This window comes from Rana temporaria, chromosome 8, assembly GCF_905171775.1.
Source record: "Rana temporaria chromosome 8, aRanTem1.1, whole genome shotgun sequence".
NCBI lineage: Eukaryota > Metazoa > Chordata > Amphibia > Anura > Ranidae > Rana > Rana temporaria.
This window is the reverse complement of record NC_053496.1, coordinates 148,137,241-148,143,792: the sequence shown is the minus strand read 5'-3', so window position 1 is coordinate 148,143,792 and position 6,552 is coordinate 148,137,241. Positions and strand designations below refer to the sequence as shown.

The window sequence follows — 6,552 nt, the reverse complement described above, 5'->3', positions numbered from 1 at the left end:
CAATTTTATTGCTGTTGTCTAAACCTATGGACTACTAGGCTCTCTGGAGTGGGTAGTAATTTCCGCCCCTTCTGTGCGGACACTTCTTTATTTTTCCCTGTCCGGTTGTTGAGCGCACTTCATTCGCGTCGCTGTGACGCGCACAGTGGGTGGCTCCATTGTGTGTATTGCGTTCATGTCCAGTCATCTGACATCTCGTGCACCTGATTGGGTGCGCTGCCGTCACATGACCTTTCGGGATTCTGTGATCACACTAGACGCCGTGGGTCATGTGCTGTGTGACGCGCAGGATGCGCGTCACCAGCGGCATGTCCACGGTGTCGTGCCCTGATTGATCAGAGCTCGGCCACCTGACGCTGACGTCAGTAGTGGGCGCGCTGTTTGCACGCCAAACATGGGGGATTTGGAGGATAGGAATCACTCTAGTTGAGCCCCAATGTCTATTCACTGCTCCACCCACAACCAATTATCCCATTCAAGGAACAGCTGCTACATCGCCGGAGTGAATGGATCATCCACACCTGAGGTCCATCATCCTCAAAGTAAGTATAAAGGGAAGTCAGGGGGGGTTTTCCTGTCAGCATTCACTTTCCTCCCTTCCCCTGTTGGAGCTGGAGGTTATTTTGGCTTCTGGTCAAGTTTGGTTTCTTTGACTGGAATGGTTGTTCACCTTTATTTGAGCTGATGCACTGGGAGTGGTAAGTACACTTTAGGGAGATTGTTTCTATTTTTGGTCTCACTTCTTAGTGAAGAATCTAATACCCTCCCTGTACATATCTACCTAAATCTCTCCCCAGCCATTACACCTTCTATTGTTCTATGACTGCTGACTCCTTTGTGGAGACTTATGTTACTCCACCCCCCCATGGTTATGGAGTCCTCTGGATTGGGGGATCGTTATGGACATTAAGCACACCATCTGGTTTGGTTGCCCTGATTGCGGCTCACACACAAGCTCCATGGGGATGATCTAGGCGCTCTGTGTCTGGAAAGGGGTGAGTTCCACTTTCCTTTTACATATTGAGCTTTCCATCTCTCCCCCCTCTTTTCTACATGCTGCAAATGTCAAAAAACAAATCTTTGGTCACAGGTATATACTTTATATGTATGTTATTATATACCCTTCTTTTGTTTTAGGAAAAACTCTTGCTGCTTTCTATTCCCTGAAGAAAGATGTATTATTGAGACATCTGAAACGCGTCGGATAAATGATCACCTATACCCTTAGCCTAGTCCTGGGGTGTGTGGTGATCCTCTAGCAGTAACAATTTTCTCTATCCTGGAATCTTTCATTTTTTTAAATAATGTTGTCATTATGAAATGTTTATGCTGTAAATTAATGTATTAAAATTTATATATTTTTATGACCTAGTTGTCACAATATTTTTTTGGTTGCCCGAAAAATCTCACCTCACTTAGAGGTATTCATCTTTTTCAATTGATACAGAGATGTTGGCAACCTCATGCCTCCATACATGAGCCAAATTCTTTCAAAAATCCGTAAGGGTTGCCCTAAACACACGGTTTCACGGCACTATCTCGAACACCATGACTCCGATCCTAAGGGATCACTATTTCAGGTGATCGACAGATTTATCCCCCATTGGAGAGGTGACTCTAGGATAAGGGGTGTCTCGAGACTCGAGACTTTTTGGATACACGAGCTCAGGTGCTACACCCCTTATGGTATGAACGTAGACTGGGATGTCAATTGTTTCATTAACCAGGGGTGAGCACTTTGAGCTCGTGTGTCCTTTTTTATTTTATTTTAGGGTATTATCAATTTTTGGTATTATCATTTTTTGATATTATTATTTACAGCACTCACTTCTATGCTCATGGACAATGATCTATGGGTGTGGGATATTCCCACATTTTTGGTTTCATGTCTATTCATTTATATTATTTGCAGATACAGTTTTAATGTGGTTGTCATCCATGCTGTCTCTTCTTATGATTATTTTTTACTCATTTACTTTGTAGCGCTGTATTATTGGTGGTCTTCGTTGTCCCAGTCTGGGCGGGCCAATGGGGGCCACCCTTTTCAGCACATGCATTAACCCCTATATATATACCCAACTGGTCAGTGTCACATTATGGCGAGTGCCATGTTTGTCATATGGTCTGTTGTGTTTAGGCACTAGGGGTTCTTTTTGTTCTGTCACCCTGCCTGTCGGCTTACGTTCTATTTTTTTGAGCCGTTCGGGCTTGCAGCACTGTCTGTCCCCTCCGATCGGTAGGCGGGGCTCGATTGCGTGACGCGCTGTCGGACTATGGCGATTGCTGATTGGCAGCCGCGGCCGTGTGACGTATGCCTGCCTCCTGATTGGTGTGGGAGATGTTCTTATCGTCGGTTGGTTAGCGCGGCTGCAAGCCGCGCCCCTCTACACCCTACGTATGTGCGCGTCATCATATCTCTGATGGACGTGAAGGCCAGCTAGAGACGTCTGCTGATTGGCCGACGTGGCCCTAAGCCACGCCCTCACCTCACCTGATTGGTACACGCGCTGACTGTATGTAGCGGCGCTGATACCGATCGATGACAATGCGGGGTTCTATTTTCTAGTTACAAGCTCAGTTTGGGGCACTTTGCAGTCTTAAATGCCAGCGCTGCCATCTATAGGAAGCAGCCTGGTGATATTGGGCTGTGGCACTATGGAGAGTAATGTGCAAAACCCATCATGGTGGTGCAGTGTCCCCACACACATCATTCAGAGAGGTTCCTTTCTGGTGACACACTATAAGGCATGTTACTTACAACTGAATTACAAACTGGGTTGTGGCACCACACAGAGGAATGTCTAAAACACAATACGGCTGTGCAGTGTCCCCATATATACCATTTAGAGATGTTTCTTTATCCGGTGACACAGTATAAGATATGTTATTTCCAACTGAATTATAAATTGTCATAGATTATTGGTTTTGATCAATATTATATTTAATGGGTTATCATTTGCTACATTCTCATGTGATGTAAGTGGTGTCAGTTTTTTAATGCATTCTCATTTAGGAATTATTGCTTTTTTTTACTATGTTTGTTACAATGCTTACTTGTTACATCATATCCTGTTTGAGGGCGCCACCCTGTTGGGGGAGGGCCCTATAACCATTTTGTGTATTTAAGCGAGCAATGTGGGGGTGCATCCTTATGCCCCTGTTGAAGGCTTACTTGGCCGAAACGCGTCGGGTATTGCTATTGAGCACCCCACATTGCTATTTTTGTACGTGATCACTTTTACTCATGTCATATTCTGTTTATGACTTTTATCAATAAACCTTTCCTTGGTTTTAATTGACCTGCACTATTGGAGTTCCTTTTTCCATTTTATATCATCCACTCCATGATTTCTTGAGAGCCTGAGCAACATCTTTACCCGCACCTCTTGACTGATGGCCTAAGGATTGTATTCAGAGCTTTTGGCATTGATCCAACACACCATTCAAGCACAGCTGGTTCCTGTTGTCCATGTCATTCGGAGTTCCAGTCCCGCTTATGGTCTCATCCTGGTTTTAGTGGTCCCAGTTCCCAAAGACCACAAAGTCTGGCTGACTCTTTTGCTGTACAGTACTAGAGTCCAACCCATCCGGTAAGCGTGTTTTATTCACTCCATACCTTGATGTGACTGAGATCTTCATAGAGTTCTACAGACAACTTGTACACCTGTTGTATCCCAATCACTGGATAGCAGCTCACCTGTTTTCCTGCACCAATATCTAACCCATGTTCACTCAATTTCAAAATACAGACTTTTTACATTTATTTGAGCTACCTACATCAGTAGTTCATCCTAATGCACATCTAGATGAATGTTGTTGCCTCACATGGTATCATATATCTTTGAAGTCATAGTTTGTTAGCGCTACATTTTTTGTTTATCATTTTCACTGGCTTTGTTTGTTTGTATGTAGCAGCTAGACATTTTTTTCTTTTTTTAATTAGCGCGTTTTTTCCTTTATTTAATCCCTACTGCGTTCAGATGTACCCCATCCCCCCTCAGGTACCTCCACGTGTCCTCCTCCAATTCCAAGTGGCGCACCACCAACCCCCCCTGTTCTACACCATGAACCTGGCAACGTCACGATTAATCTTCCTACGTGCCCGATTAATCCCTTCCAAAGACCTAGCCAGTCTCCATGTGGTCCGAGCCACCTTGTCGAACCACACGATGACCATGTCCGGGAATGCCATTTGGAGATGAAGGACATCGAACTTAATGTCCCTCGTGATATCCAACATAGATCTAGCCCCCAGATCGTTACCGCCTACGTGTAAGACTAAAACGTCAGGCGGCCGGTCCAAACGCGCAAAAACCTATGCACCTCGGGAGCCATCCTACTCCATAACATTCCCGGCACTCCCAGCCAGCGAACACGGGCCTCCTCTCTAGGAAACCCCAATTGCCGGCCCTCCGGCCTAACTTCCGCCCATTTTGCCCCCCAGAAAACGTATGAGTGGCCCAGTATGCACACCAGGGCCTGCACCGCACCTGAAAGAGAGAATAAGCATAACACCGTAACCACAGTAACACAAACCCACACATATAACCATAAAGTCAAAACCCGAAACCCCCAACCCTACGCCATACCCCCCAACAAATGAGGGCGAACATAACTTTGAAACCTGCGAGATTCCCACTGCCGATCCGTTTGACTGCCTCCGCACTCAAACCATACCGAGCTGTCTCCGTTGCCGCCCCGATCCTAAAAGAATGGGAAGAAAAGGCCTTTTCTTCCAACCCCACCGCCCGCAAGCATTTTCTAATGTAGCGCTCCCTTACTTTCAGTATGGGCACTACGCTAAAGTTAGTGGGGAATTGGAGAGTTATTTTGCTCCCATTCACAATTTGCTAAATTTGGGCTGCTGTCATTCCTGAACTGTCCTGTAGGTCAGTCTGCGCTCCAGGGATGCGATCCCATCCCTGGGCGACAGGTGGCGCTAGAGGGGTTCTGGCAGAGCCGGTTTTCCCCAGCAGCCAATTGGAGTTTTCCCTCGTGGGGCATGCTGGGGGAGAGTATATCTGTGGCAGACGCCATTTTCTTTGGTTCTTCGCGGGTTACACCTTCAGGGTGTGCGCATCCAATGGACCCCGGCGATGGCCTACCAGGCCGGGGTCACACACTATGCGGAGTTCCATGTTCCTGACAGGGACCCCAGTGACTTACTGGGTTCCCAACTTTATTGAGGAGACCCCAGGCTGTGTGCCGTTCGATGGGGGGTCGGCTCGAGGAGAACCCGGAGGCAGGTTATCCAACAGGGCTTGAACAAACCATCGGGGATCTGGTGACTGGGACATTGACAGGTACACTTCAACTGTCACCCGGTGACCCTATTTTAATCTACTGGGAGGATTCGCTCAATCCGTTCAGTTCACTTAAAGTACTAGGCCTGTGGCAGAGGCCCTAGAGCCAGGTCTGTGGCAGAGGCCTGTTCCTCCCAGCAACCTAAAGTGACACTTCGGCGGCCAGGCTTGTGGCAGAAGTCTGTCTGAGGGCACTTCACCCACTCTGGCTGAGTGGCGAAGAACTGTAACTACTACTATTGTACTACTGAGAGCAGGATTTCTCTTTGTCATATGCAGGCCTGATACTGCAAGGTTCTCGCTCTCGCTTCATCAACCTTTTTGCTTTACCTCATGTTGATGTTGGCCGTGTTGGGCCTGGAAATAAAGCATTTGAAAACCCTTATTCATTGACTGGACATTCACTCACTACTCTACTCATCAACTACACCCCTAGACAACACTGAAAGGTAACTTAATATGTCGATCCCAACAACAACCAGCAGCTCCTGAGGGGGTATCGCTACACTAAAAACAGACACAAATTGAAATTTGGACAGAGGGGATCCGTTCGCATGCATAAGGAAGAACCCCGCAGCCACCGGGTGCTTACCCAAGAAATCCCGAACCGCCCCTACCAGACACAACGGTGACCCCGACAGGGCGAAAACATGCACCTCCCTGCCCCTTCCTGCCAGATCTGTCTTTGACCTGCGCAGCCACACCGCCACCCTGTCTTCATAACAGAAAACCTCATTTGACCCCAGACCACCTTGTACCTTCTTGGAATGGCTGACCAGCTCGCCATATACTAAAGGCCCCAAAAAAACGCCAGCGCGAAGGCCACTCTGAACAGCGAGACCTCGTACTACGAAGAACAAACCACCGGCAATATCGCTAAGATATACCCCAATCCCCCGAACGACACCGGATGCCTAGCGCACCCAAAAGTCCTACGTGAAATCCTGGCAACCCTGCAATTTGAACAGGAATGTAAGGCCCGCCATCTTCTTGTTTAACGTGGAAACCGACGCTCCCTCTTCCATTTCCCTGGAAACTTAATACAAAACCAGCCACCTTACCTCCGGACCGACCGGATCAGCAATGACATTCTCAACCCCTGGCAAATGCACCGCGTGAATAAAAACATTCAATTGCAAACACCTCAAAACGAAATGTTGCAGCATCCTAACCACCGGGGGCGAGGAGGCCGACCCCCGATTGATGACCTGCACCACCCCCATGTTATCCCCATGAAAACACACCTTCC

The 6,552-nt window shown here is 47.4% G+C and overlaps 1 long non-coding RNA gene across 1 annotated transcript; it reads left to right on the top strand.

Moving 5' to 3' along the window:
• Positions 1-444: 444 nt before the first annotated feature.
• LOC120910717 lies at positions 445-1,178 on the top strand. Its single transcript, XR_005741549.1, has 3 exons — positions 445-698; positions 798-995; positions 1,138-1,178. It is a non-coding gene; the product is annotated as an uncharacterized LOC120910717 (long non-coding RNA).
• The last annotated feature ends 5,374 nt before the right edge of the window (positions 1,179-6,552 follow it).